Source organism: Lygodium microphyllum, chromosome 29, assembly GCF_053477565.2.
Source record: "Lygodium microphyllum isolate KBCC chromosome 29, Lygodium_microphyllum_v1.1.10, whole genome shotgun sequence".
In the NCBI taxonomy this organism is placed as follows: domain Eukaryota; kingdom Viridiplantae; phylum Streptophyta; class Polypodiopsida; order Schizaeales; family Lygodiaceae; genus Lygodium; species Lygodium microphyllum.
The window spans coordinates 87,536,187-87,545,406 of NC_141163.1; the positions used below are offsets into that span (position 1 = coordinate 87,536,187).

General features: G+C 42.7%; 1 pseudogene; it reads right to left on the bottom strand.

Moving 5' to 3' along the window:
- Nucleotides 1–1,684: 1,684 nt before the first annotated feature.
- LOC148010879 (apoptosis inhibitor 5-like protein API5 pseudogene) lies at nucleotides 1,685–2,513 on the bottom strand (annotated as a pseudogene).
- Between the last annotated feature and the right edge of the window lie 6,707 nt (nucleotides 2,514–9,220).

Genomic DNA, 9,220 nt, shown 5'->3' on the forward strand with positions numbered 1-9,220 from the left:
CAAGCATTAACACCTTGACCTCAAACACTGTGTGCACGAATCTAGAATTCAAAGATACAACACTATCATGATCTTCTTGGATTCAGGTTGTCTAGTAAGACCATAAAAGGTTTCTTGTGGAGGAAGCCAGAAATACAAAGGCACAAGCTTTCTCCTAAGCTGCCCTGTTATGATGGAGGTACAACATAGGAGATCTTAGTTCTACAAGTATCCAGCTGAGCTCCTGTGAGAAACAAACTAGAGTTGGTTACTGATTTCTTGGCTATATTGAATGGGGAAGAAACACTGGAAATCTGGTATACTGGATGCACATTCAAGACAAGATTATTACTGTTTGTAAGCTTAAACTATCCGCTCCAGTTCTCTGGCATAGCCCAAAAGTTGATTGATCAATTATAAGGAAGATATTGCCTTGCACACTGTATCTTTCGCTTTCTGGAAATACACACAGCTATTGTAGACCTCCCACTCTGGTTAATCCTCTGCAACATAGGTCACGAGTTCTTGATCTGAGGAGAACATCAACATCTTCTTTGCATCAGCAAGAGAGAGAAAGTCGTATGCCTTTTCAATGCACCCAGCTATCTCATCCTGCACAGTTTTTGCGAGAAGATCCATGAAATAGGCGTATGTTTCATGATATTGCTCCAATTCAACAGCATAATTTATGCAAGGGCTATCTAACGCTTCAGAAGAGAGAAGCCCCAGCTCTGTGTGAAACTCTGCAATCTTGTTTCACCTTAATTTAGATACTTTTGTGTCCTGTGTGTAAACTCCTTCATCTTCAGCTCTATGTCTTGCAGACTACTACATATGGAGCATTCGTGCATCGCCTTCTTCTCTATCACTCCAAATGACCTCATCTTGCCTCTCCACCTACATGATAGCTTCAGTGACAACAGGAGTTCCCAGTCGTTGCTTATTGACGTAATTCTCTTGGCCCGTCTCACAGAGACCTGTCGAGAAAATTTCATCGACTCCTCCCTGCATCTCACAATTCTACCATCATCAATCCTACTTGAAGGAATTACTCTGTAATCTGTGCGTCGAAGAATACCAGAGCGGCAACTCAAGAAAGGTAGTCCAAAAAGAGTCCTTGAACAACGGATGGAGAAAACAACTCCATCATATTTCAACCAGGGGTGTGAAAGCCTCAATTGTGGTATCAGAACAGGCTCTCAGCCTTCAATTTTATTCTATAAAAGTGCGTAACCCACAACCTCCATAGCCCTTCACAGAGAGTACAATACGCAAGGGTTCAAATTGTTCTCGTAGCAGCATTTCAGTAATGAATAAGTTTGATGGATGAAGTAATTGCATCAAATTTCAGCCCTAAGGTTGTGAAAGCCTCAGACAGAACAACCTCCATGGCCTTTAAATTTTCCCTCTATAAGTGCTTCAAATAGATTTGAATGGATTTCTGCGCCTCCATAGCCTTCCCCAGAGGGCATTCCCCTCTGTTCTTTGTAGCAGTTGCCTACTTTTTCCATGCCTTCCGTAGCCGCTTTTTCTTTCCCCCCAAAAATCCTCTTTTTCAAAATAGCCATCCGTGGCTTTGTTTTTTCCTTTCCCCAAGCCAAATTTGCCATTGGGAAGATGTTGATCTCCCCTAGCATTCACGGTGACCAAATTCATTTCCCATAAAGTTTAGATAACCTTCTCCACCCAAGCTCATTGTAATCAATCATATCATCTTATGCAGAGCAATATCAAAGCATGATAAGATCCTATCAATATGATCTGGATCAAATGCGGTAAGCTGAAGATCTAAACCAGCCTGACCTTCTACAATCCCCAAAAGTTCTTGAACTTGTTCAACTGTAGCATTCTCGCCATAAAGACTCAGACTTTTTATAAAGTCCATGAAGACTCTGAACTTTGCTCCTGTAAGACCAGGAAGAACCTTTTTTAAAGAATCAACTACAAATCTTTCCATCTCTCCTTGCGATTGAGATTGATCTTTGTTTGTTGTTTTAGTGCCTTGCAGAAGCTCTTGCTTCAAAGGAAAGACCTTCTCATTCAAAAAGGTAAGTACTCTTTGCCGAACTGTTTCATCAGAGCCTTGAAAGTGCTTAAACAAATTTGTCAATGAATCTTTTGTATCTTGCCGAATAACCATCATTAAAGCTTTCTGAATAGCATCTTTCTCCAAGCTTTCCTCTACAACCAAAAGCTGACCAAGAAGATCAATTATTTTTTAGGTATTGTCAGGAGCATCTTTGCAAAGAAAGGGAAGGCCTCGGATTGCCTAGACTCTAATCTTCAGCAGCTTGAAAATCGAGGGAAGAAGCTGCCTCCCATCCTGAGCACTCACACAACAAGAAGTTTCTGACAGATTTTTCAGTAGATGTAGCTTTGAATCCTCGGGTAGCTTTTCAAACATAGGGAAAATCTGCTGGTTTATGTAGTTCAAAAGTTTAGCAATTGGTGCACTTTTCATGTATTAGCAGAGCATCAAATAATTGATTGCATTTATATCAGTTACTAGCCCAAAATACTGTTATATCCCCCATGTCAATATAGTCAAGGATAAGAGAACTCCAAGAATACTCATTGCGTTGTGGTAGGCAGTCAAACATGTGTTGAACATCAAGCAAGCTCCCACATTTGGCATACATATCCACCAGTGTACTTTGATCTGCATCTCTTTGAAATAGTTTAGTACTTCCTCACAAAGCCCATAGTTGGCATATCCTGAAATAAGTGTAGCCCATGAGACTTCATCTCGAGTTACCAATCTATCAAAAACTCCCTGTTCTTCTACAAGCATGTCACATTTAGCGTACATGTCAACAAGAGCATTACGGATAAGTTCCTCTTGTACCAAACCCCTCTTCACTATATTATCCATGTAGAATAAAAGAGCAAACATAACGACTAAGTATGTACAAAGTATCAAATCCCACACACACAACTTTTTGGTCGATTCCACACCTTGGATGCGCAGTAGTACGACATCGTACCCTATGAATCCAAAACACGCTCATGCTGTCAAAGAGAAAATTGACAAGTTGATGAGAGCGGGATTCATTTACGAAATTGAGCACACAGATTGGGTATCACTGATGGGACTTGAAATGGGCCGGCACTGGCTATGGCACTAGCCAGACCTCATGCTCATGACAAACAAACACACCGTCACGGCTTCACAGACCAGGAGTGTCAATCTAATGCTAAAGGACAAACTGCCCTAAATCCTAATCTATGCGTTAATAGTTTATAGTCAAACATTCCCCTTTCTCATAAACTCCTCAAAGGGAGAACCCATACATATTGGCAATGCCACGATCACATACATGGAGGCAACCTCTCGGTAGAAACACCGCGGCCCCATTGCAGCTCTCCTACATCGCAGGGATTAGCCTCTTGATGCGCTGCTCAACATATAACACAAACGAACACAAGCTCCTCTCTTTTATATTTCTTGTATTTTCAGGAGACATACCATGTGTCCTCACTTAACAGTCCCTTAGGAAATCGGCCCTCTATCCTACGGCAAGGGATAACCTCACATCCTTTGATACCATGAACCATGCGTAGTGCATAATGTGAATGGTTTAGTGCACAAACAGAAGAAAATCAGCATTGTGCATCGTGCAAAACCAATCTTTCCATGATTTCCATAGTAACATTTATGTATTGAAACGAGGAGAGACACTGAGCCTTATGCTCATGCTGCCTTTTCCTTTATTTTAAAACAATAGCCTATAGGCATGATACAACACATAAACCAGATTTTAATTCATATTTTGACGCTCAAACTCCCCTCTCACCCTACCGTTTAAAGTTTTGCATTTGTTGATAGGTGAAAGAGTCATTTTATGTGTATTTCTTTATAGAGAAAGTGATAAACACGGACACAAATATAGAAACGAGGGTAAACCAAGGCCACCCTCATGCTCTACCTTCATTATACATGGCACAAACACTTATGTGATTTTTTGGAATTTTCCTTTTATCGTTTCCTAATTTTCTCTCATTTAAAACCCAATTTTCACCATTTTTTGGTATTTTTCCTCTATTTTCTTCAATAAAAATGACTAAATATTAAGATTGATTATGAGCTATGGCCCTTAGGTTCTTTGATAGCAAAATTTTAGGTTTTGTAGATGTTATGTCTCATATTCCCCCTTTATTTTGCAAAAACCCCATTTTACCCCTTAAACGCGTGTTTTACAGGTTTTATACCATTAATTTCATCCATATCACTAATGATTTTCTGATTTTCAGAGAATAAACTGATCAAACTCATAGCAAACAACATCATAATACATATTCAGCCCATGGGAACAATATTTCATCAATCAAATAGCATAAAAACTCATTTTTTCTTCATAAAAATTGAATTACCGCTTAGGCTTCATGTCTCGGGATCTCGGTTTTGGTGTTTGACTGCGGGTCAGCCCACATTCAATGTCCAGCATCTTCACAATCAGCAATATTCATGTCTACATCAACCTGGAAGCAATCCGGTCCCAATCGGACAAGCTTTCCTTCACCATTCTTCATTTTCCTCTTGTGCACAAGAACAGTCCCTTAAGGGAGAGAGAGGGAGAAGAGAGAAAGACTAGAATCAGAATTCTTCATTCAGTCCACCATTGGATGAGAGAAGGATGGCAATATGCTCGGTCCATAGGGGGGAATCAAGGCCCAAGATCTGTTCCATGGGTTGTATGCAACCCCCCAATCATGAGAGAGAGGAGAGAGGGCGCAAAATTCGGGCGTGATGTTGGTGCCTCCATCTCCTCCTTCTTCATCTTCTCTCTCCACATTTTTTCATCTTGTATGCTTAAAATTTTGAAGTGGGGGGAAGGGGGGGGTTCCAAACTCAAAAGGCATGCCCAATTTTGGCCTCCCAAGTGTCCACCTTTTCATATCTTGACCATTTTGTGGCCATTTCCCCGTCCAAGCTCCAATCCGAGCTCTGAAAAATCCTGGGTGTCTAGCTTGACATCCCGCATTGAGTAGCAACTCCTAACAACCCGCAAGGCAGTCTGAAAAATTATCAAAAATCCACAAGTGTCGCCTTTCACTTGGTGCTTAAAATCGTCCTAGCTGGAGCCGCCGCCTTCAATGTTAAATATTTTTTCCCTAAATTCTGGATTTTTGGGAAATTTTAGGCACCTCCCGAGCTCAAAACTCTGCTCTCAATCACCCATAGTCATCGTGATGAAAAAGAATGGAAAAATCTGAGTGTGTGTCAATTACAAGAAGGTGAACGCTGCTACGAAGAGGGACAACTATCCATTGCTGTACACCGAGCACATGCTTGAGAGGGTGGCAGGCAAGGAAGCCTACAGTTTTCTGGAAGGCTTTTTAGGGTACAACCAGGTGCAAGTGCATCCTGCGGACACAGGCACAAGACCGCCTTCGCCACTGAGTGGGGCGTCTTTGCTTACATAGTCATGCCCTTTGGGTTGACTAACACCCCTGCCACTTTCCAACGCCTCATGTGCACCATCTTTAAGGACATGCTTTGTAAGGAGTTAGAAGACTTTGTCGATGACCTGTGTGTCCATTCGACCTAGATTGAACACTTAGAAAAACTCCGCGTAATCTTTGAACGGTGTCACTTATATCGTCTCTCCTTGAACCCCTTAAAGTGCCAGTTTTGGATAAAGCACAGATGCATCTTAGGGCACATGGTGTCGAAGAACAGCATTGCCACTGACTTCTCGAAAGTCAGGGTTATTGTTGACCTTCCACCCCTAATTAATTACAAGGGAGTTCAATGCTTCTTAGACCATACGGGGTACTAAACTATGCATTGATCGCCAAACCATTGTACACGCTGTTGATTGTCTTTGAGTGGACCGAGGCATGCCAACGAGCGTACGAAGAGTTGAAAAAGGCTCTAACCAGAGTTCTAATTCTACGAGCCCCAAATTGGACCATTACCTTCCACGTGCACATCGATGCTTCTAAGTTTGCCGTGGGGGCAGTGTTGTGCCAACCTGGTGAGCACAACTTAGATTATCTAGTGAGCTTTGCTAGTAGACAACTCACTGAGATGGAAATGAACTACTTGACAACAGAAAGAGAGGGATTAGCCATGGTGTTTGCTGTGAAGAAATTCTGGCATTATCTATTGGCTACACCCTTCATCTTTTTTGTGGACCATCAAGCCCTACTCTATCTAGTAAATAAACCTTGTGCTACATGATGCATAGCTCGATGGCTCCTTCTGCTCTTGGAATTCGATTTCTTCATGGTTGTGTAGAAAGGAAAACAACACTACATGGCTAACCATATGTCACGCATTCCCACGGGAGAAGCCGCTGGACAAGGCATTGTTGATGAATTACCCGATGCCCATCTATTCCACCTGTCCAGTGAGAGAGATTTATTTAAGGCTGATCTAACACCATATTGGGCGGATGACATAGTCCAAGTGCTTGAGCACAGACTACCTGAGCGACCAATAGAAAAAGCCCGACTTAGGCGCTTAATCCTTAAGATCCAGCCTTATCAGCTAATTGCAGGCCAACTTTATAGAATGGGGCAAGACGGATTGCTACGTAGATACGTATGTGAGCATGAGATACACGATGTGCTCTCGGAGGCACACAACGGCATTGTGGGAGGACACTTTAGCGGAGACACGATAGCACGGAAGGTGCTGCAGTCTCAACTATGGTGGCCCACACTTTTCCGCGATGCCACACAATTTGTCAAGCATTGTGACGAGTGCCAATGGACAAAAGTCCCGATTCGCAAGGATCAGATGGAGTTGACCCCAATTATTTCTCGACAACCCTTCAAAAAATGGGGAATCGACTTCATAGGACCCATCAGTCCTGCGGCGCAATACTCACAAGCCAAGTACATCATTGTGGCCATGGATTACCTCATGAAATGGGCAGAGCAAGAACCACACATAAAAACGATGCTAGGACGACTTCCAAGTTCTTATGGGAGCAATTGATCTCGCGATTCGGTTGCCCCATCGAACTAGTCAGTGACCAAGGCATGCACTTCATCAACGAAGTGATAGCGCATCTCCTATCCACCTTTCTCATTATCCATCACAAATCATCGCCATACTACCCTCAGGCGAACGGTCAGGAGAATCCACGAATAAGATTCTCGCCAATGTCCTAACCAAAGTAGTCTCAGCCTCACGTAACAACTGGGACAACAAGGTTATGGCAACTTTGTGGGATTACCGTACAGCTTATAAAATGACTGTCAGTCAAACCCCGTTCAGGCTGACCTATAGAACAGAAGCAATCCTACCCTTAGAATTCTTTGTTCCTAGCCTGAGAATATCCCTTCAAGAATAATGGGAAGGGAAGGAGGCATGGACGTAACGCTTGGTCGAGCTTGAACGCCTATCAAAGACCCGTCTTCTAGCCACACTACAGAAGTCCATTAAAGCTGACTTGTTACTTCAAAAGTGGTATTTATCTACACTTGACTGACATTGAAGACTCAGATGATTATGAAGAGAACCCAACACAACCATCATGTTACAAGTTGTTAAGAAAGAGGATTGAAAGAGAAGAGGCAATAGCTTTTGCCACAAAACTCACAGTGATAGCATCATTTCGATGTCGTGAGGGAATAACCATAGTCTTTCCCAAAGCCACATACAGACCTCTAGCAGCAGTAACTAACCTCACCATCATTTCATGATTCAAGATGTGGGAACCTAGTGAACAGACAGGTTGTTCTGCATAGCCTGAACTTGTTTGATTGATTCTTCTATCTTGGAATTTCACAAGAACCTCTGTGGTTGTGACCTTGCTTTCAGAAACCCTTTGACATCTTTGGTGAACTCGACGTGAAAGCGTTGCAGAAATTTCAGGATGGGAGATACTTCAGCCTCTATTTCAACTTCTTCTACAACACCAGCTGCGTCTACTTCAGCTCCATCAATGACTGCTGCGTCAAGTACTTCAACGGAGGATCTAAAACAAATTTTGCAGAATATGTCCATGTATATGCAGCTCCAAAATCAGCAAACACCAATTGTATATGCAGCAGCAACAACAATTGCATCAACAGTAGTTGTCTCAGCAAAGGCAACTCTATTCGGAGCAGGAGAATGCAAACAGCGCGACTAAGGCTATTGAAGCAGTTGAGAGTGAGAAGAAGCTATTTGACGGGCGTAATGTTTCAGCATATTTGAAGACATATGAGATCAAGATGGGGTTTTTTGGAGTTCCTGCTGGACTTATGAGTAAGTACTTCCTTCGTCTTGTCACACCTGCTTTGAGGACAAAAGTGACTGATCTTTTTATTCAAAATACACATTGGCAAGATTTTAAGAAGGCCTTGAAAGAAGAATACTTCCTTGAGGACTTTGGTATGGCTACTCGGCGGTCATTCCGAGACTTGGTCTACATGCCAAACAAAGGTCTCGCTGCTTCGGAGTTGATTCGAGAATTCGAAGAGAGGTATAGTCAGCTTGATGCCATTGAACAAAGAGCATTGGATGTTGAAAAAGTTGAGCTTTTCTTGCAGGCTGCAGATCCTGCTCTTCAAGAAAAATTGGGTGAGCTTCTTGAAGATCGCACGAAGCCTATGGGTCTTAAAACTGATTGGTAGGATGCTCATGATGCAGTCTCGACTTTGACCAAGAGGAGGATATGGAAGACTCGCCTACAGAATGGTTCCATGACACGTACACCATCATCTACTCCTATGCCTACTTCTATCCCTGTTATTTATTCTCCTCCTCAGCCAGTTTCTTGGCCTATGCCAGTGCCTACTGTTTGTACTCCACCTATTCCTCCTGTTCCATGACCGATGCCTACACCTTCTGCTCCAAAACCATCCGCTCCATCGGTGCCTACCTCTATTGATGACATAATCAAAGGCATCACAGATTTGACACTTGAGTCAGTCAAAGCGGAGTTAGTGGGAAAGTTGAAGGAGCAGTTTGCTTCAACTGTGCCTACTACTTCTTCTAGTGCTCCTACTGCACCTAGGAGTGCTCCTAGTGCACCTAGGAGAGATCGGAGATGTATTTGGTGTGATAGTACGGAGCATCAGCATTGCAGGGATTGTGACTCTTTCCAGGATTCAAGGAGGCAGAATTTGGTATATTGGGGGCAAGATGGTAAGATTTGGTTGACTGAGACAGGAGTTCCACTTGCTACCAACTTTGGTAAAGGTGGAATGAAGAAGTTAGTGGAGGACATGGCTGCGCGTACTTCTTATGTGACAGCTAGAGGTGATGCTTCTGCATATGGAGTACAGATTGAGAAGGGATCAG